The 22,316-nt window shown below is 43.9% G+C and overlaps 1 long non-coding RNA gene across 1 annotated transcript; it reads left to right on the forward strand.

Annotated features, from left to right (window-relative positions):
- Nucleotides 1-3,791: 3,791 nt before the first annotated feature.
- LOC140701861 (uncharacterized) lies at nucleotides 3,792-21,895 on the forward strand. The gene is made up of 2 exons (XR_012080861.2): nucleotides 3,792-3,973; nucleotides 21,490-21,895. It is a non-coding gene; the product is annotated as an uncharacterized LOC140701861 (long non-coding RNA).
- The last annotated feature ends 421 nt before the right edge of the window (nucleotides 21,896-22,316 follow it).

A 22,316-nucleotide genomic window follows, 5' to 3' on the forward strand; every position in this document is an offset into this window, starting at 1 on the left:
TCTGTAAGTCAAGCCGTCTGTAAGTCAAGGGTCCACTGTACTAAGATTCCCTTATGCACAGGCTCTGAAAAGGAATGTAAAGCCATGTGTTTCTGTCAGCAGATTCCATTAACATGGAATGTGTCAACCATCAGAATAGCATAACCAACCCTATCTTTTGCTGTAGACATGAGGGAGAGTGCATGTTTCGCATGGAGAAAGTCTCAGGTTCATTCCGATGGCAACTTCATGGAGGGCTGTAAAAAGTCCTGCCTAAAACCCTGGAAAGCTGCTGCCAGTCAGTGTTGACAATACCAGGCTAAATGTTCTGACTCAAGATATGAGAACCTTCCAGGTCCCCATGTTTTCCAGTGCTAATACGTCTTGTCAAATGCCAGATCAAAAGTGAACAAGTGTCCAAGGATCAACCATTGTATGGTTTTGCACATTCAGTCAGAAAGTTGGCTCTCAATAAAATGGCATCACAAAAGATCCTGATTATATTAACAAACAAAAAAGAGGAAACTAAACAAGAAGTCTGCAGTAACAGTCAGGAATCAGTGGCTATTACTGTGAAACAAAAGATGTGTCTGATATTATGCTTAAAAAGAGAGGGGGAGGAGAGAATAAGCAAGTGTTAAAAATGGAGCCAAAGAAGAGGGGGTCACATAAAGTAGACAAGGAAAGTGTTCAATATCTTGAGTAAGAGGAAAGATGGAAATATCATGGGGGTAGTGGGAGTCTGACCTTGTATAGATCATGTCTCCGATCAGCCACATATAGGACAGTGTGTCTCTAGGATAGATAACAAGGGATCAGGAAACCAGGAGAGTGAACAGGGACATCCCAAACCACCTGACCTAGATTAAAAAAATTAGTAGAAAAATGAATTGGTGCCAAAAATAAAAGAAAGAGGAAAAGAAGATTAAAATAGCTGCTCAATCCATTTGATGCTATCGCTCTGGAGCATCAGAGTGTTCCTGTATTTCTACAGAAACATGGCTTTATCAGAGCATTCTCTGACCTCCAAATCCATAGCACACCGTTCCAGTGAGAAAACGGCTGCAGCGATGATGAATTAAGTAGTAAAACCAGTGCATTTGGAAGAGAGTGGAGAAGGACAAAAGCAATCTCAGCCCTGAAGTCACTGTGGGGGGAAAAATAGAATTCACAGAAAGAGGGGCCAGTTCAGGAAACAGTCAGTGAACTAGATGCATTTGCACAAAGCCTCTAGAACCCAGGGCTGGCCCTGTCTTTAGGGCAGAATGAAGCAGTCACCTCAGGCTGCAGCTTTTGGTTGTCTGAAATGAGGTTGATTATTTGTTTACTTTGTTATTGTTATACACTATCAGAGAAAGAGAGAAGCATTTGTAGGATTTTCTGGCTTGTGTGTCTGTGTGTCAGGTTGCTTAGAACATCACTTGGTGCGTGATGGGATCCATTTGCTGACAGAGTTGCCATGTAAGCAACATCCCATCCCCTGAGATTGGAAGCCTGAAACCTGAGCCTGGGGGGCAGACTACTATGATGTTGCAGGGGTGGGTCCTTTTTATGTATCAGAGCTAGGATCGCAGAGGACGGAAAGGCTTCTGGACCCAAAGGGCATGAAGTGAGTCCTGGAATCTAGCTAATATGGGAACCCTGGGCTGGTTGGGGACATTTTATGGTGGCCACATAAGTAACAAGACGTGCCCAGCAGCTGCAACAGTTGCCCAGGAGGACTCATGACCTGTGCTGCCTTGCTTACAGAACGTATGACATATGTGGAGGTTTTCCAAGCTCCATGCCTCGCTATCTGCTTTTGGTGCTTTATATAAATAATAATAATTGCACTGATAGGTAACCATGTGTGTATCCACCTGAGATCTAGATGTCATCCAGGAACATTGGAATTGGCATAGAAATTAAAATAATAACTGATTATTTTAATTTCTGATCAGAACCACAGAGGGGACTATGGTTGGCTGGGTTGTGAATATTGTTTATTCATTGCTGAGAAACCATCATCTGAACAATCAGCAAACATTCCCAGTTAGTGTTGGACAATCTTAACAATTTCCATCCGATCCCTAATACTGTACACCATTTCTGGGCAGGTGATCGAAAGGCTGGCAGCAAATCAACTACAGACATACCTGGAGGAGCAGGATTGCCTTGACCCATTCCAGTCTGGATTCAGGCTGTGATGGGGTACTGAGATAACACTGGTCATGCTGCACGATGATTTTTTAAATTAGGCTGACAGGGGCAGATGCACCCTGTTGGTACTCCTAGATCTCTCAGTGGCTTTTGATACTGTCAGCCACAGTATCCTCCTGGACAGGCTCTCTGAGGTTGGGACTGGAGGCCTAGCCTTGAGCTGGCTCTGATTCTTCCTCCAGGACCCTGTCCAGAGAGTTCAGCTAGGGGAAGAGGTGTTGGCACCTTGCACCCTAAGGTATGGGGTTCCTCAGGGATTGGCATTATCCTCAATGCTGTTCAACATCTATGTTAAGCCATCAGAGGAGGTCATCAGTAAGTGTCTTCAGTATGCTTCAGTTTTGCCTGGTTTCAGTGCTGGAATGGACAAGGGCTAACAGGCTCAAACTGACCCCGGACAAAACAGAGATTTTGCTCTTGGGGAGGGATCTCTGATAGGCTGGGTGGTAGTTGTCTCTCGAGTGGATGGTATTCCCCTCCAGTTTAGGGACCAAGTGCATAACATGGGTACTCTTCTGATCCCAGCTCATTCCTGGGAGTCCCAGATTACAGCTGTGTCTAGAGTGGCCTTTAAACAGCTTAGGTTAATCGCTGAACTTCGCCCCTACCTAGACAAGGACTCCCTCAATTTATTTATTTATTTATTTATTGGACTTACATACCGCCCCATAGCGCTACAAGCACTCTCCAGGCGGTTTACAATTTTTTAATTATACAGGCTACACATTGCCCCCCCCAGCAAGCTGGGTACTCATTTTACCCACCTTGGAAGGATGGAAGGCTGAGTCAACCTTGAGCCGGCTACCTGGGATTTGAACCCCAGGTCGTGAGCACAGTTTTAGTTGCAGTACAGCGTTTTAATCACTGCGCCACGAGGCTCTTTGGTGCAGGCCCTGGCCATCTCCTGGGTTGACTACTGCAATGCTCTCTATGTGGGGCTTCCCTTGAGCCTGATCCAGATACTTCAGTGGGTCCAGAACGTGGCAGCCAGACTGGTGGTGGGAGTAAGTAAATTTGAGTGCATCCCTCCAGTTCTGGCCTGCCTCCACTGGTTGCCCAAGGGTGGTTTCTGTTTGTTTCAATAAGATGGTGTCCCAAACAAAAAATACTGCTGTCGGCCTTACTGCAAACAAAGCGCTGAAGTAGCTTGAGCCAGTTAGGTCACAGATGTAGCTAAACTTGATCTGTATCCCTGCTACCATCAGAGTACTTTACAGGGAATAGGGTTGGGTTGCCAGGTCTCTAGGCAGCAGCTGAAATCTCTGGAAATTGCTGTGCTTCTCCATGTCTCCAGGCAGGGCAACAAATCTCCAGGCAAGCAGCAATGGAGAAGCAGATAGTTTATTTTTCTGCATGCAGTGTGGCATGGACACCCATATCCACACCTTCCCAGCTGGTGCCAGAGCTCACTGGCTCACACCCAGGATGTTTGTGGTTGCTCCAAATGGCCCAAGATTCCTAAGAGCATGCAGCTGTCACCCCAATCCCCTGCCCTTCTTCCTGGCTTCTTGGCACACTGACTTTGGACTGATTAAGCTATTGAAGCAAGGGAGGGATTGGAATACAAGCATGTGACTCATCAGCCTTCTTGTTGCAGAAGCCGCACCATCAGCAGTACAAAGCTGGAGGGAGGATTTCTACTTCCCAGCCTTTCCCACCTCTGTGAAATTTGAAGGGTTTGCACCCAGACACAGGTTTTGATTCTAAAAGCCGAGGGAATGGAATGCTGCTGATCTGGCAACCCAAATGGAATGAGCTCAGTTCCTGTACACCTCATAGACTGCAGTGTATCAAGGTAATTTCTTTCTTTTTTTTTTTTTTAAGGTAATTTCTGAGAAGTAGAACAAAGGGAGCCATATTCACTCTTTGCGGATGGTATTCTTTTTAGCATTTGTACTGAATGTACTGACAAACTGAAAGCAACACCAAATAAAAGACTAAGGAATGGTAACTTATTGAGGCAAAAGGCAATGCTACAAACACAAATTAGGAAGAGTTTCACCTAGAGCAAAGCCAGCTTGCATTGAGGTCAGAGCACTGATAGAAATGCAATCAATAAACAGCTAAGAAGAACCACAGCATTTTCCAGGCATTTTAGTGCATGTGTTTATTCTTGTTGTTGTTGTTTAGTCATTAAGTCGTGTCCGACTCTTCATGACTCCATGGACCAGAGCATGCCAGGCCCTCCTGTCTTCCACTTCCTCCCAGAGTTGAGTCAAATTCATTCTGGTAGCTTCGATGACAATGTCCAACCATCTCATCCTCTGTCGTCCCCTTCTCCTCTTGCCGTCACACTTTCCCAACATCAAGGTCTTTTCCAAAGAGTCTTCTCTTCTCAAGAGATGGCCAAAGTATTGGAGCCTCAGCTTCAGGACCTGTCCTTCCAGTGAGGGTTGATTTCCTTCAAAACGGATAGGTTTGTTCTCCTTGCAGTCCAGGGGACTCTCAAGAGCCTCCTCCAGCACCACAATTCAAAAGCATCAGCCTTCTTTATGGTCCAGCTCTCAGTTCCATACATTGCTACTGGAAAAACTATAGCTTTGACTATATGGACCTTTGTTGGCAAGGTGATGTCTCTGCTTTTTAAGATGCTGTCTAGGTTTGCCATCACTTTCCTCAGCCACTGCCAAGAAGGCCCTGTTCCTCATTCTTTCCTTCTGGACCTCCTTCAGCATTAGGCCCCTCAGTCGCCTGGCCTGGCTGGAATGAGTGACTCTGGCAGAACTGGGTGGGAGAAGGCACTCTGCCAGATATCGAGGTACTAAACGATTTAGGGCTTTATATGTAATCGTAAGAACTTTGAAATCAATGCAGAAATGAATGGGCAGCCAATGCAAGGCAGCCAGCATTGGAGGAATATGTTGGTACCTTTTCACCCCTGTAAGAAGTCTGGCCACCACATTTTGTACCATCTGAAGTTTCCACATCAAAGGCAGCCCCATGTGGAGCTCATTACAGTAGTCTAATCTTGAGACTATGAGCACATGGACCAAAGTGGTGAGCGCCCCACATCAAGATAGGGATGCAGCTGGGCAATCCGCTATGATATGATAATCATCTGAATTGAATCTGCCCATTCCTGTCCATTTTACTTCAGTGACGCCCAGGATGTCAATGTTTATTCTTGCCATCTCCTGTTTGACCACATCCAGCTTCCCAAGGTTCATAGATCTTACATTCCAGGTTCCTATGCAGTATTTTTCTTTGCAGCATCGGACTTTCCTTTCACTTCCAGGCGTGTCCACAGCTGAGCGTCCTTTCGACTTTGGCCCAACCACTTCATTAGCTCTGGAGCCACTTGTCCTCCTCTCTTCCTCAGTAGCATGTTGGATGCCTTCTGACCTTAGGGACTCATCTTCCAGCATCATATCTTTTAGCCTTTTGGAATTTTCTTGGCAAAGATACTGGAGTGGCTTGCCAGTTCCTGCTCCAGGTGGATTGCATTTAGTCAGAACTCTCCACTGTCTGTCTTTGGTGCCCCTTCAGGGCATAGCCCATAGCTTCTCTGAATTACTCAAGCCCCTTTGCCACGACAAGACAGCAATCCATGAAGGGGGTGTTTATTCTACAAATAATTAAATATGGTAATTATGTACCATCATGTCAACTCCAAATTATAGTGACATTGGCCAAGGTTTCCCAGATATAGATTAGAGATGGGCATGAAACACGTCATATGAATGTCAGCATGGTGCCGTAGGTGCTGTGCTGGCCCATCTCCCACCCCTCTGGCCAGCTGGGCCACTCACTGGACTTCACACACTGCCTGGGTCCTTCTTCTCTGGTGTCCAATCCAGGCAGAAACTCAGCCAACCATTCCCCACCTCCTCAGGCAATCAACCATTCATTGGCTGTGTGAGGAGAATCCCCATCCCTTCTTCTTGAGGAGATGGGGAAGGGCTTGTCAAGCTCCTGCCTGAATTGGAGCACCACTGGAGAAGAAGGGCCCCAGCAGCACATGAAGTCCAGTGAGTGGCCTGGCCAACTGGGTAGGGGTGAGAGGTAGGCTGATAGCTTCATTCAAAACCATACAAAGCACTTTGTGCCCATCTCTAAAGTAGATTAGAGCTCTAATATAAATTAGGATTTTCTTCTGGAAGGCACACTGGGGAATCAAACTTCAGTCTCTAACTCTGCAGCCAGAGACCCAACCCACTGAGCTATCTAGGCAGTATTACCCAAAACACCTAGTCTACAAAAGTTAATGGTAATGAAATATTCTTTTCAGAAACAGCTCTTACTATTTCTGAGGGGAACAAAACCATTTTCTTTTACATGGATGTCAACAGCTGAGGTCAACCTGACACAGTAGGCTTCAGAAAAGAAAATCATAAGACTTGGCAGCATAACTGAGTAATATCTGAGCTTCAATGTCATTGCTAGAAACTGTTAAGGAAAGCCCACGGCCTAGGCCTTTTGCAGTATACTTCCCATAGCCATCTTGCTGGTTGGTTGGTACTTCTTTACACAACCTGCATCACATTAGTGTCTATTAGGGTTTCTAGATGGAAAAAAGGATCAAATTCTCACATCTCTAATAATTGGAAGAGATTTCAGTATTTGTTCCTCATTGTGCAAACTCATCTTGGGGAGGCTGCTGAAATTTCTTTTACATAATCACTAAAGGTGCAGTAGTTCACCTGGCCACCTTCTAGTACTGTACCATCTTTTATGTTTTCACACAAGTCTTCAAAATCAGTCTTTCTGACTGCTATCAGGTGGGTTGAAAGACAATATTTAAAACTGAAAACAATGAGTATACAATGGTGGTTTACATCATCAAAAGACAATATTTAAAGCTAAAAACATTAAGTATAAAGAGGCAGCTTACATCATTAAAAATACTAAAGCTAAAACGATAAGTATACAAATATTAAAAAGGAACAAATGCCATGCTGAGAGATGGCAAACACAAGTGATAGTAAAGACCCAGTCAGAGCAGTAATGCATAAAATCTATCTAAAAGTCACTCATGCACCCAGTCATGTAGCCAGTCACTGTGAGAAAGTGTACCTGAAGAGAAAGGTCTTCACCTGCTTGCAGAAGAACAGCAAAGAGGGGGACAGCCTAACTTCCTGTGGGAGGGAGTTCCAGAGTCTGGGAGCAGCAACAGATAAGCCCTTTTCCTGTGTCCCCATCAGATGCACCTGTGAAGTGGTGGGACTGAGGGAAAGGCCTCTCCTGGTGATCTTAACACCCAAGTTGGCTCATAATGGGACATGCGGTCTTTGAGATAGCTTGGACCCAGGCCATTTAGGGCTTTATAAGTTAAAGCCAGCACTTTGATAATGCCTGGGTATGGTTTGGCAGCCAGTGGAGCTGCTGTAACAGAGGGGTTATGTGATCCCTGTAAACAACTCCATTCAGCAATCTGGCAATTTTCTGACACTTTCCATCGGCTGCCCCACATAGAGCGTGTTACAGTAATCCAGCCGAGAAGTAACTAGAGCATATTTCACAGTGGCCAGAGCACCTCTGTCTTGTCTGGATAAAGTTTCAATTGATTCACCCTCATCCAGTCCATTACTGATACCAAACATCTTGTGCATTAGCTTTCATGTGTATCAGACTATAGCACTCATCATTCTATCCCAGCCAGCATACCTCTTGTAGCCCAATGTATCTGAAGGGCACCAGTCTGGAGCTTACTTCTGAGTAGGTATAATATGCTTATCCTGTAATGTTTGGGAAGCAAGTTAAAATCAGATTCTATTTCCCCAATCAATTTAAGATGCTGAATTTGATTCTGTTTCACTGTAAGTGAAATTTAGCACTCATGGAGTGTTGTCCCAGCTATGCAAATTCAGCAGTTCAACTGTTCAGAATTCATTGAAAGCACACTGTGACTTCAAAGGAACACTGCTTAGCAAGCATGAATATGTGTCTAAAACAACTTGAGCAAATTTACTCATGTAAATTTTCTCATGTAAATAGGGGTTGGCATGCAAGTTTTGTTGATATTAGAAATAATCTCAAATCCATAACAATTCAGTATCTACCTTGGTACAGCATTGAAACCATGCTGTGCAGCCAGGTTTGACAGTTCCATTCTCCAGCATGCCTCCTATGAGTAGAGCCAGCCTGTGTGACTTTGGGCAAGCCACGCAGTCCCAGGGCGCCCCCAGAAGGAGGGAGTGGTAAATCACTTCTAAGTACACTATTCTGAAAACCCAGAAAAGGGTTGCCATAAAGCTTATAAATGCAGAAAAACTATCCAGGTGTTTTGTTACTTGAGGAAGTACATTTAAAACCATCTTCCTCCAGTACTTATGCTTCTTATGCTTCTTAGCCATTTGTAGAATGAAAAACAATATGTGTTTGTGAACCAGACTGTTCCATACAAATGACACCTTTGCATCAAACACCCTTGTCACTTGGAAACGGGGCAGTAGGGTGTAGCTGAACTCTTCCAAAGTCTTTCTTCTCTGCTCTGTGACTTTCCTCTTGAACCCACCTCTGCTGTATAGTGGAATGATAAACTGGTGCCATTTAGCTCCAGGTTAAGGAATAGCAAATGAATCTTTGAGACACAGACACCACAAGACACATACAGAAGAGAACCAAGAATAGAAAAATCTTTAACATTTTGAGCAGATCTCAAACCAAATTACGTACATGAATGTAAAATTTTAATGTAAAATTGTGTATATTTTAAATTGTTTTTATCTTGCATGTTGTGAGCCGCCCAGAGTAGACTATGTCTAGATGGGCAGCATATAAATGCAATAAATAAATAAATAAATAAATAAATGAATGAATGAATGAATGAATGAATGAATGAATGAATGAATGAATGAATGAATGAATGAATGAAAGCTCTTCCATGTTCACTATTTTGCCAAAAGAGATGTATTTAATTTTGCTGTCACTTTAATAGCTCCTTCCCACCTACATTTCCCGCCCTTTTTATATGGGAAGGACAAGAAGAACTGGCTCTAGGCTGTTATTGTGCTGAGAAATAGGATGGGATTTGCTGAGGAAGTAGAACAGATGAATTCAAAAACTGATTGCATCACACAAAGACCAATGAAAATCATCCCAGGCATTTGCTTCAGTTATGGAGTTCTTTCTCCTGTAATTGGGGGGGGGGGAGTGTTATTTGAACAGTGTTTCCCCTATGCAATCATTTCATTTTCAAAAAGGACAGGACGGGTGACTGTGGGTGGTATTCTGGTGATGTACTGAGCTCTGCATGATGTTTTGGACAGTGGGTACATTCTGATCTTTCTCCCTAATCACCCTGATTATTTTTTACAAATATTGTTTTAAACAAACTACAGCATTTAGCGCTATATCACCTTGTTGCAGCACTGATACATTAGTTTGGGGTTAAATCACCTCTGCACAAACAGAGAGAAAAAAAAGAAGATAAACATCGATATGAAGGAGAAAGAACTCTGATGAACTACAACAGACTACTTTGTTTCCTCAGGATGTTTGTATGCCTGGGTACATTATGGAGAACTTTGGAAAACTGTCCCTTTTTTCCTAACACCGTGCAACACTTTAAACAGTCCACTGGCTTTACAATCAACTATAAAAGGAGAGCCAGGAATCAGCAGAGGGCAGAATCTAAGGAAGGTGGGGGGGGGGCTGTGGGTTTTGGTGCAAATCAAACCACATCAGATTGAGGAGTTAGTGTGGACACTGGCACTGAAACAATCTCCGGTCTCTGTGTGATTATCTAATTGGAATAGAAGCATAAAATGTGCTGCAAATCAAGCCGCAGCAAAGCCAAATTGCTCAAGACAGTGTCCACTGCCCTTTAGTAATGCTGATTTGCTCTTTGTAGCAAGAGTTCATCAATTTCAGACTGCAGACAAAGGGGAAAAAGTCATTTATAGGATTCACCCTCTGCTTCCCAGCTCTGCACTATCAACAACTAAGATGGCAGACCATTAGGGTAAGAGAATGAACTGCAGGTGTGGGAATCATGTTTCCTCCTATGGAAAAGCTGTCCTCACAACTAGAGTACTAGCACAGCAAAGGTTTGGGTGAGAACCTTTCTACTGGACAAGAACCTACGCCGTGATTTGCTACCTTTGGTTTTGAACTTTCACGGAGAATTTCCTCCACCTCCCAGGAGAGAGCATTGGGTGCTTTCAGCGGACAATCCTCTGTGATGCTGGATAAAAGACCACCCTACTTCCACAGCTTATGATGAGCCAAGCTGAACAGAGCTTATCATTCATAGCAGCCCAGGAAGAAACTCAACAAACCTCACACTTCAGTGTTCTGTTTAGAACTGTAGAAATAGATAAGCTGCCCCATTTTGGGCGGTTTTCAACTGGAGGGGGATCAGAAGTTATTCAAATTTTTATACAGTAATTGCCTCATATTCTGCCATGGCTTTGATACTTAGGCTTTTCTTCTTTTTCTTTCTTGGAGGGAGTGGGTGCGGGAGGAGTAGGAGCTAAACTGATAGTAAGCCCGGAAAGTATTACGTTCATTACTTTACTTTTTAAGGACAGTTATGAATGTTTATTTTGTCAAAACTCAACAAAAAATAACCCCACTAATATTTTCTTTTTTATATGGAAACAGGTCATGTTATCAATCCATAACCACCCTTCCTGCAAATATTCCATTTGCATTGAAAGGAAGTCTGCTATTGGCATTAATTGACTCTTTTCTCCCAATAAAAATTGGGATAATATAATTCATAGGGTGGGAGGGGCCAGGTTTTTTTGTTGGGACTACGGAGGTCAGTGTTAAATTCCACGCTCACCCCCGAACTCTTAAAATGCTAATTCTGTTCCTTCCCCACCTTGAAAAGCTGTAAGTAGCCATTTTAGTACCTGACACAAGCAGCAGTGTCTTGTACTCACTCTGCCATGAGACTTAGGCATGGGCCACCTGCCTGCCCCCATGGACACAGAAAAGGATAATGTAGTTTTCCCCCAAAGGAAGAGTTCAGCCCACCTCTGTAAGAAGAGGAGACTCCTATGACACAACTGCAAGTCAAGACCTTCACCAACCAGCTGTGTGCCTGCTTGCCGTTTGGAGCCTGTGAGAGTATGAGCTACAATCTCCTCTTTGCACAACTGGGCCATTGGCCTTTGTGACCACTAGCATTTCCAGTCTCAAGTGTGGAATATAAGCCGGCTTCAGTGAGGCTACCTCCAGTGCAGTCTCCTCTGAAGGAGATGATGCCAAAGGGTGTGCCCTGTTCAGGGAGGGATCTCTTCAAGGGAGAATGAGGGCAACAGTTGTTACTCCTGTGTGTTTTTTGCTTGCCTGCTCACATTCAGTTTATTGGGTTTGCTGTCTGCAGACAGCAATCCCAATAAATATGAAATTTGAAAATAGAGAATGTGACAGAGGAGAGCAGAGAGTAGGTGCTTCGAATGTGCAAGGGAAAAGGAGATATGGAGGCAGGTATGGTATCCTTATGGAGGAGATAGGAACAGAATGTCGGTGCTGGCCAAACTGGTTCCCCACTCAGATGGCCTGGACATCTGTGGCAACAGCCACCCCATACTGGAACTGCTGTTGCTAAATGCCAGGACAGTACAAAGAGAAACAGCAACCATGTAGGTCTTGATCCTGGATAAGAAAGTTGATTTGACCTTTATTACAGAGACCTGACTTGAGGAGGCTGTTGAGGATTGAATTCTCCCAGTTTTGCCCACGAAGATTCACTGGAGAACAGCAGACCAGATCAGGGGGAGGTGGCAGCAATCCATTTTGATTCCATTTCCCTCACCAGGTGCTCTGCCCCACAGTCTACCAGGTTTCAAAGTGGTTTTTGAAAGTGAGTGTCTAGTACAGAATGGGGATTCTTTTGATGTTCTGCCTGCCCTGCAGTGCAATAGTCTCCCTACCGGAGCTACCTAAGTTAGTCTCACATTTGGTGTTGCAGTCCCCTTGGCTTGTGGTGCTGGAAGCCTTCAACATTCTTGCTGAGTCTAACTTATTAGAATTGGCTTTGTGGCCTCTATGACAACCATGGGTTTGTCACAAATTGTATCTGGCTCTACCCATGTAGTAGACTATACCCTAGTGCTGGTATTCTACATTCTACAGGATGAGAGGGATTAGGGTATACAAGACCTGTCAATAGTTCTAGTGTCATTAACAGAGCATTCCCTGGTGGGGTTTAGACTTACTTGCATTTGTAACCTCTGCAGGAGTGGGGAGGCAATAAAAATGTCTGCCTCCGGAGACTGATGGATCTAGATGCTTCCTGATGACTTTGGCATGCTTCCTGTTACTGGCGAGCCTCTCAATGCCTTACTTGACTTCTGGAATGGGGAAATGACCAGGGCTGTAGATGCAGTTGCTTCTATCTGGTCCTAATGAGTAGAGTTAAACCTGCTCTCTGGATTACTAAAGAGTTGGTAGTGATGAAGCAAGTAGGAGGGTGACAATGGCAAAAAACTTGGTGCAGGTCTGATTGAATTTGAGCTAAAGTCTGTTGTAAGGCCTATTTCATGGCAGAAGTCTTCTACTGTTCAGTGGAGTCATTTTTAGTGGCCAAGAGACTATTACAGTATGGCCTGCATGAAAGGAATATGGACCACTGGACAGCCCTGTCACGGATTTGGCAACAGGAAAAACGCAGAGTTATTGAAGACACTTACAAATTTCTTCTTCTTTTTCAAGACGGTTATATTTACAGTATTTACAGGTATTTACAGGCAGGCATCACAACAACATGGCAGGAACTCTTTACACAAACTGACATAGTGGACAGCAGCAAATGGTGAAGAAAGAAGAGAATGATACGCAGACACTATCCACTTATATACATATACATGGCTTTTCTAGTCCAATCAGAAGACACATGACTTAATCTTCTGCACCTGGTGTCTTCTTATTTCCAGACATTGCATCATCTTCAGAGTGACTCAGCATACTCACATCTGTGCACAATGGCAGCTCGTTAATAATACATTTATTCAGGTTCAGGCCTACAAAATTTCTATATTCTGACAAGCCCAGCATTGGAGAGTTTGTTCTGATCCATTCTGGCTTGGATGCTACAGTTGATACAGATCCTGAAGAGGTACCTTTGTCCCATGCTTTTCCCATATTAATCAATTCATTTCAATTGATGCACCCTGTATTCAGCCTGGAGCTGAATACAGGGAGCATGTGACTCTCCTGTAAGAACAACTACACTGGCCTCTAGTTTGTTCCTAGGCCCAGTTCAAAATAAAGCCATATATGACTTGGGTCCAGGTTATCTGAAATACCATTTCTCCCCATAGGAGTCTCTTTGAATGTTAAGATTATTGGGGATGCCCTCCTCTCAAGTCCCACCACCATTACAGGTTCATCTGGTAAGGACACAAAAGAGGCCAGTTTCAGACTATGGAATGCCCTTCTTCCGGAGGTTCATTCTTGCTATCCTTCTGACATCAGGGGCTGGTGTGGGGATCCTTTTTCATCAGCTGTTGGGCATTTAATTTAGAAATTTTATGGGATGATCAATGGCAGTCACCCACCATTTTTAATAATTGCAATGATTTGAATATTATATTTTATATGCTTGTTTTTAATGTTGCAAACTGCCTTGAGTCTATTACATAGGAGAACGGCAGAAATATATAAATAAAACAGAATGTTTATGCCTTCAAAAAAGAGAAAGCAAACATGGCTTAGAACTGTTGCTGCTTATTTTCATAACATTCATTAGTAAAGTCACCTCTAATTGGTGCCCTATGATTTCTTGTGTCCAGGGGCAAAGCCTGAGTTCCGCCCAAGATACAACAGAGATGGGAGTTTTGTATAAAAACAAAAGGGAAAAAAACATGAAAGAGTCTTTTTTGCTCTCAGGTTCTTTTGTCAATTCCGGGGGAAAAGCCTCTTAAAAACGAAGGATTAGTTGAAGTGAAAGAGAGATACAAGAACATTTCATGGTTTTTTGTGTGTGTGTGTGCGTTTCCCTCTGTCATTAAACTTTTCCTTCACTCTTTGTATGTCAAATTGCCTGGGAAATTTTTCAGCTAGTAACATTGGAAAAGATGCTGTCGGCAGCCAATTAGAAAATCCAGGGGACAGGAGTTTTGAAGGTGTCAAAGGCCCTGGATTAGGTGAACGAGCACCTTTAACCATTCGCTGCTACCTCCCTCTTTCCCCATTCAGGGCCTTCAAAAAGTCATCCATCTGAGACTGCAGCACAGTGAGCAAAGTCTCAGCACCAAGCTGGTGCCAGAGATTCCAATCATGGCTAGCCAACTCCTCCTCGAGGTCCACTAGTAGGGCCTTCAGCTTGGAGGTCTTGAAACTAAAAAGATAGCAACATCCACTGAGACGACCAGGATAAGTAGCAAAAGGATGGCAGGATCCCTACCCATCCCTCCAGTGCACCAGCAGCCACCTTGAGATGAAGTAATGGTGCCTCTACTTGAGGCTCGCATATTTTGCATGCTCCATAAGGGAAAACCAATGGCACTCAGGTAAAAGTTCCCCTTAGGGAGTGAGAGAGTGGTGGCGGCATTTCTTGCAGTTCTCTCCCTGTCCTTCTTGCTACCTGTGTGTGCAGTGGTTGCAGCCTCTGTGATGATATTGAAGGAGAGTGAGACTTGTAGTCATGGAGGGTGATAGAAAATGGAGTCTGTTAGATTTCAAAGTGAAAGGAGTTGAAGACATGGGAATGTTGTAAAAGCCAAGAGGCTGTTTCTTCCTAATTTACAGCCAGGCTGGTACAGAGTGAATCCTGATATGAGGCAAGGTCAAAGAGGACCAGTGTGAAGACCCAACAATTCCCTTCTAATTGGAATGGAGATAACCCACCTGCATCTCCATGAGAATTGGAGATGGAGTGGACAGTTACGCCTCTTTGAGTTAATTGGTTTATAGCCATGAAGAAGGAGGTCCGAGGAATGTAGAAAAATGGACAATGGGTTATGTTTGAGAGAACTTTTTTCCTAAGAGAAGTTCCTGATGGTTTGTGTTATGTAGCTGGATTGAATGGTACAGAATGTAGCATGGTAAGAAAGAAGGAGGTGGGGCTAGCCCACCTTAGCTGAGATTTTTAGTGTTTAATATTTTTATGGGAAGTAGTTGTTGTATTTAACTATGGTAATCCTTTGAACATTTCTTTATGCTATGCTTAAGCAAATAAACTGTTTCTATGAAACTACCAACATGAAAACTCTGGGAGGCAGTGGTAGACAGGAGGGCCTGGCATGCTCTGTTCCATGGGGTCATGAAGAGTCGGACATGACTTAACAACTAAACAACAACAACATGAAACTATTTTTTCATAATAAACAATAATTATAAAAATTCTAAGTGAGGACTAGTCTATTGGACCAGCAAGGTTTGGCTAAATTCAAAAGAGTGGAAAAGGTCATTGTTTAGCTACCATAGAGAAATCCTATTTAAATGAGCTGTTGTGAGTTCTAAGGAATCAAAAAGCCTATGTTGCAGTACTTGCAAAGTGCTGAGTAAAGTAAGAGTTCTTTAAGGGTCAGGCTTGTTCAAGGCACAGATGCTGTGCACTGCTGGAGGTTGAGGACTTGCCTCAGCATCAAGTGATAGATTTGTGGCCTGTGGAACTCCCTGCCCGAATGCCATATGTTCCTTAGGGAGACTTGAGTATCACAGCCTCCACTTCAGGTAGCTGGCAGGACATTTAGGAAGCATGGGATAGGAATTTTAGGGAAAGTGGCCATTGTCAAATATTTTGCTTGGGAGTGGGTCTTGGTTTGGAGGTGATAGTGGTTGGGTGCCTGATTTTGGAGTACGTTGCCTGCTTCTGTTGCCTCTGGAGTAGATTGATTCTCTGTTGCTTCCACTCTTATTTTTTTGAATAGTTCTTTAGGACTTACTAGCGTGGGAGGGGGGACAAATAGGAAAAAACAAAACATCAGTACTGTACTTGAAAGAACCAAGCCCTTTTATGTTTAACAAAAGGACCAGTACAAAAGACATGAAAACAAAATAGACACCCCCTGAAAAAGCCCAAAATGAAACAAACATAAAAGTTTTCACTGTGCAAATCTTTAGTTACAACCCAGCCTGCTGGCTGCTCTTCAGCTTTTTTATTTTATAATGTGTATATGAATTGTATTCAGATAATTAAGATCATATCCAGTATGGTCCCAAAGTTTTAAAGAAGCTTTTCAAGACAGCTTATCCTTGTTCTAGGACATCTAGGACTCCCATAAAACCTGGCTGGTGGCATTAAATGGAACCAGTTGTATTGGCTCTTGCCTCTCCATTGGACTATTTCAGTGACGTGGAGAGGGGGGATTTGCTGCTTGGGTAACAGCCTATCCTCCATATTATTCTACCCAGGCTTCGTGCTCTGGAGAGGACACTCCAGCTTTGCATACAGTGTCGAAATAACACAGGAACTAGCAGTTACTGGTTATACGTTTTGCTCGACTGGCATAGAGCATGATGCCAGGGGCTACTTCTGATGGTCGGAGAGCCGAAAAACCGATCAATAACCATGCACCATGCAACAATCAGAAGAAAACATCTGCCCTTAAGTTGGGAACCTGGAATGTTCGGACAATGACCCCTGGCTTTTCTGACAACCTGCAGGAAATAGACGACGTGCGCAAGACAGCTGTTATCGACCTTGAACTGAGTAGACTGCGGATGGACATTGTTGCCCTGCAAGAGACGAGATTGCCAGACATGGGATCTGTCAAAGAAAAACACTTCTCATTCTTCTGGCAGGGAAAACCATTGAACGAGACCAGGGAATATGGTGTTGGCTTTGCCGTCAGAAATACTCTCCTGAGATCCATTGTTCCACCTACTGTGGGGAGTGAAAGAATCCTGTCTCTGCAGCTCCACTCATCAGCGGGACTGGTCACCCTCATCAGTGCATATGCACCAACACTGTCATCCACAACAGAAGTCAAAGACAAATTCTATGACGATTTGGCAGCTACTATCAAAAAAGTCCCTGAGAGAGAGCCGCTGTTCATTCTCGGAGACTTTAATGCTAGAGTTGGTGCTGATCACAACTCTTGGCCCACCTGTCTAGGCCGTTTCGGCATTGGGAAGATGAATGAAAATGGCCAACGTTTGCTGGAGTTTTGCTGTTATTATGGTCTTTGTGTCACCAACACGTTCTTTAATACAAAGCCTCAACACAAAGTTTCCTGGCGACATCCAAGATCGAAGCATTGGCATCAGCCTGATTTGATCCTCACTAGACGTTCTAGCCTATCTAGTATTACGATCACTCCCAGTTACCAGAGTGCTGATTGTGATACTGATCATTCCCTGGTGTGTAGTAGAGTAAAACTGCGAACAAAGAAATTGTATCACACGAAAAAGGAAGGAAGACCACGTATTGACATCAACAAGACTCGCGATCAAAGAAAAGTGGAGGAATTTGGCCAAGCGCTTCAGGAAACCCTTCCAGGCCCGGCTGAAGCGAATGCACCTGAACGATGGGAACACTTCAAGAACGCTGTTTATAACACTGCCTTGTCCACGTTTGGCAAGAAGACCAAAAAGACAGCTGACTGGTTCGAAGCCCATTCAGAGGAGATGATTCCAGCCATCGAAGAAAAGAGGAGAGCTCTAGCAGCATACAAAGCCTGTCCTAGTGAGTACAACTTGCAGGCTCTTCGAGCTGCTCGTAGCCAAGTCCAACAGACTGCCAGGAGATGTTCCAATGATTATTGGCTTCAGCTCTGCTCTCAGATACAGATAGCAGCGGACACAGGTAACATCAAGGGAATGTATGATGGTATCAAGCAGGCTTTAGGTCCAATACAGAAGAAATCTGCTCCCTTGAAGTCTACTACAGGCGTGATCATCCAGGACCGAGCACAGCAGATGGAACGCTGGGTGCAGCACTACTCTGAGCTATATTCTAAAGAGAATGTAGTAATGGAAGTGGCACTAAATAACATTGAGTGCCTGCCTCTCTTGGAAGAGCTGGATAGTGAACCAACTTTAGCAGAAATAAAAGCAGCCTTGGATTCCCTTGCCTCTGGCAAGGTACCTGGAAAGGACAACATCCCCGTTGAAGTTTTGAAGTGTTGTAAAGAGATCATCACCACTGAGCTGTATGAACTCTTTTCTCTTTGCTGGAGAGAAGGTGGAGTACCACAGGACATGAAGGACGCAAACATCGTCACATTGTATAAGAACAAAGGCGACAGGGGCGACTGCAATAACTACCGTGGTATCTCTCTTCTCAGCGTTGTAGGGAAGCTGCTGGCCCGTGTTGTGCTGAAGAGACTTCACGTGCTTGCAGACAGAGTGTATCCAGAATCACAGTTTGGTTTTCGAGCTAATAGATCCACCACTGACATGGTATTCTCCCTCCGACAGCTGCAGGAGAAATGCAGGGAACAACAACAGCCACTCTTTGTGGCCTTCATAGATCTCACAAAGGCCTTTGACTTGGTTAGCAGGGACGGACTTTTTAAAATACTTCCCAAGATTGGTTGTCCACCTCAACTCCTTAATATCATCAGGTCCTTTCATGAGGAAATGAAGGGCACTGTAGTTTTTGATGGCTCAACATCAGACCCCTTTGACATCCGAAGCGGAGTGAAACAAGGCTGTGTCCTTGCGCCAACCCTGTTTGGGATCTTCTTTGCTGTCATGCTGAAGCAGGCCTTTGGAACTGCAACAGAAGGTGTCTATCTCCGGACTAGATCAGATGGAAAGCTCTTTAATCTCACTAGATTGAGAGCGAAGACCAAAGTCCAACTGAAATGCATGCGGGACTTCCTCTTTGCTGATGATGCAGCCATTGTTGCCCACTCTGCTGAAGACCTCCAACAACTCATAAATCATTTTAGCAAGGCCTGCCAAGACTTTGGACTAACTATCAGCCTGAAGAAAACACAAGTCATGTGCCAGGGTGTGGACTCACCTCCCTCTATTACTATCTCCATGCAAGAACTGGAGGTTGTTCATGAATTTGTGTACCTTGGTCCAACAATCTCTGACACTCTCTCCCTAGATGTCGAGCTGGATAAACGCATTGGGAAAGCAGCTACCATGTTCTCTAGACTCACAAAGAGAGTATGGCTTAACAAGAAGTTGACGGCATACACCAAAATCCAGGTCTATAGAGCCTGTGTCCTGAGCACACTCCTATACTGCAGCGAGTCCTGGACCCTTTGTGCACGGCAGGAGAGGAAGCTGAACACCTTCCATATGCGTTGTCTCCGACGCATCTTCGGTATCACCTGGCAGGACAAAGTTCCAAATAGAGTAGTCCTAGAACGAGCTGGAATTTTCAGCATGTATACAATATTGAAACAGCGCCGTCTACGCTGGCTTGGGCATGTCGTGAGAATGGCTGATGGTCGGATTCCAAAAGATCTCCTGTATGGAGAATTAGTGCAGGGAAGCCGCCCCCGAGGGAGACCACAGCTGCGCTACAAGGACATCTGCAAGCGGGATCTGAAGGCCTTAGGAATGGACCTCAACAGATGGGAAACCTTGACGTCTGAGCGTTCAGCCTGGAGGCAGGCGGTGCATCATGGCCTCTCCCAATTTGAAGAGACACTTGTACAGCAGACCGAGGCAAAGAGGCAGTCCCGAAACAAGCAAAACCAGGGAGCTGGACAGGGGACAGATTGGATTTGTCTCCAGTGTGGAAGGGATTGTCACTCTCGAATTGGCCTTCTCAGCCACACAAAACACTGTTCCAAGACCTCCATACAGAGCACGATACCATAGTCTCTTGAGACTGAAGGATGCCTACTGAAGGCATTAAATGATTGAACTGTGCTTGGACTGACTATTTCAGTGACATGTTTTTTCTGTACTCCCCACAGCATTTCAGCATATACACAACCCTGGTTTTATCGGGACACATTGTAGGCTTTTCCATTTTCTGAAATCCTTCTTTGGCCATGGATGATTTAAGATAAACTAAACTAAAGTACTGCAAAGCAAAATAATATAATGTGGCCTTGAGTTGTTGCATCTCTTGGCTGAGATATTGATCAACAGGAGAATCAGGAGGGAAGGGGATGTCTGAGCCACTGATTGGATTAGAGTTAAATCTCCTGAAGTTTGAAAGCTTGTTCCTACACTCCATTACAACCATTTCCTGGCCTGAGAGGAAAGAGCAGCTCACCTACTTGCTGTCCCTTGTTCAGCCAGCAAAGATGAAGAAGATCCCACTCTTCAGCCAAGTACAAATAGTATCTTTTAAAAAGCATGCCTTAACTGGCAAACCCTCAGAGTGCTAAGGTGGTGTGTTAGCTCTTAATGCTGATTAATCCTGACCATGTGTAATGTGTCTATGAATGGTAGCCTACCACAAACCCTATAAATTCTTAAGAGAAGAGATGACATGTGATTTGCTGACTGTTCTAAAGATATAGAGATGAGAAAATTTATTGTTTGGACCACAACAGTCGAAAAGGCCATTTTCCTCATAACGGAGCACTCTCACAGCACTCCATTTGCAAGGAGAAGGACAGCAGCCTGAGGTTGATATCATTGACAATGGGGCTGCATCTGTTGTGTTTTAATTCTCAAAAGAAAACAAAAAAACAAAAATCTACTATGAAGGCTAAAACTTGAGAGTGCACACAAGTCCTTGAAAGTGGCTATGAGAAGCAATTTCAAATTCAGAAATAATTCATGCAGCAATTCAACGTGTTACAACAACATGACTTACATGCGGCTTGTGCAGCTTCCCGTCACATCATCCCCACTTCACATGGGTTACAGAACTTTATAGCCTCACAAATCTAACTTTATTGTTCTTTACATCTGTCCTAAGGTAAATGGCTACATATGTTAAAAGGCCAGCTATATTCTGTAGTTATGAGTATTCCTTGACCTTTGGTTGATTTCAGTCCCCAGTTTATGAGTGAATTAGTCAGTAAACAAGGGAGAGGGACAAGCTGGTCCTAAGGAAGCGAATTCCCATTATCAAGCTGTGACCAAGAAGGCAGGAGAAACAGTAAGAAGAATGACTTCCTAAACAAAGCAGATAGGAAGGACAGCTGACATTCCAAGGCAAGTCTGTGATTTTGGGGCACCAGGGGAACATATATAGGTTAAGGAAACATCATGTAATGTAAACATTGAGTATTAAGATGATTTATTTAGTCTTGGTGATGGACAGAACAAATAGAAAGGGGGGATTCTGAACCAATCAGTGATATCTTCTCAAAGATAATCTAGGAATAAACGGTCTGTCCATTGTGATTGTCATTTTGCTTACAATAATTTACTTGTTTAATACTACATAATTAACAGCCTTAATAATCTCACCGGAAAATAGACATCGGGAGCCAGATTGATTTGGGTTCTGTACCCCATCTGTCTCCTAATCTGCAGATCATTTCAATAAACCAGACCTCAAAAACTTTTCTAATTTGTGCATGCCCGTTTCTCTCCCTCTTGTAGGATTTCTTGAATGAAGACCTGCCAGAGGACAATGAACCTCAACATATTTGCAATGAATGTGACAATGCCTCAACCAACTGTGGGGCCAGTTTCTCTTATATGCCTACAGCAGCACTGGATCACAAGATCAGGAGGAGATCATAAAGGGAAGTGGGTCAAGCTACAGTTTGAAACTTAGATGGGGCAATCCCATGCAGCCACAGAAATGCAGAGCTATGAAGAGCTCTCAGTCTTGATTTGGTTATTCCTCCAAATAGTACTTGCATTCTTGACCCTTGGTCTTCTGTGTATTCTATTTCTTTGAGTCCATATGCCAGCCTCACAAATTTGTGGATTTCTACAGTACAGTGAGCTCTCTCTTTCAATGAATCTTGGAAGATATGAAACAGATAACCTTTGTTAAGAATCTCAGTTGTGCCTAAATTCTTTTCTATTTTAACTCAAACGTAGTTTCAGAACTATAAGTGTAGAGGGGGCAAAAACATGAACAGTGACTTAGGAAGTCCATTGGCAAACTTGTTTGGTGGTATTTGATTCGCTACTTTCTCTAAGCCCCAACCACATTTTTCACATGATCCTCCATTACACATGCAGAGGATTATACGGCCAAGCAGTAGGCAAACAATAGGTAAGTCCTATCAATGCGAATACTCTGTGTACATCTGACCTTCCAGCCACAGAAGCAGATGCTTTGCACTCATTCTCTTCTCAGTCTGCTAAAAGTATCAGGATTCCCTCCTGCGCAGAGGAGAAATGCCACAGAGCCCATTGTCCATTCCATCAAAGACGATCACTGTCTTGCCCACAGATTACAGCACAGTATTATT

The sequence above is a fragment of the Pogona vitticeps genome, chromosome 1 (assembly GCF_051106095.1).
Source record: "Pogona vitticeps strain Pit_001003342236 chromosome 1, PviZW2.1, whole genome shotgun sequence".
NCBI classification, from domain to species: domain Eukaryota; kingdom Metazoa; phylum Chordata; class Lepidosauria; order Squamata; family Agamidae; genus Pogona; species Pogona vitticeps.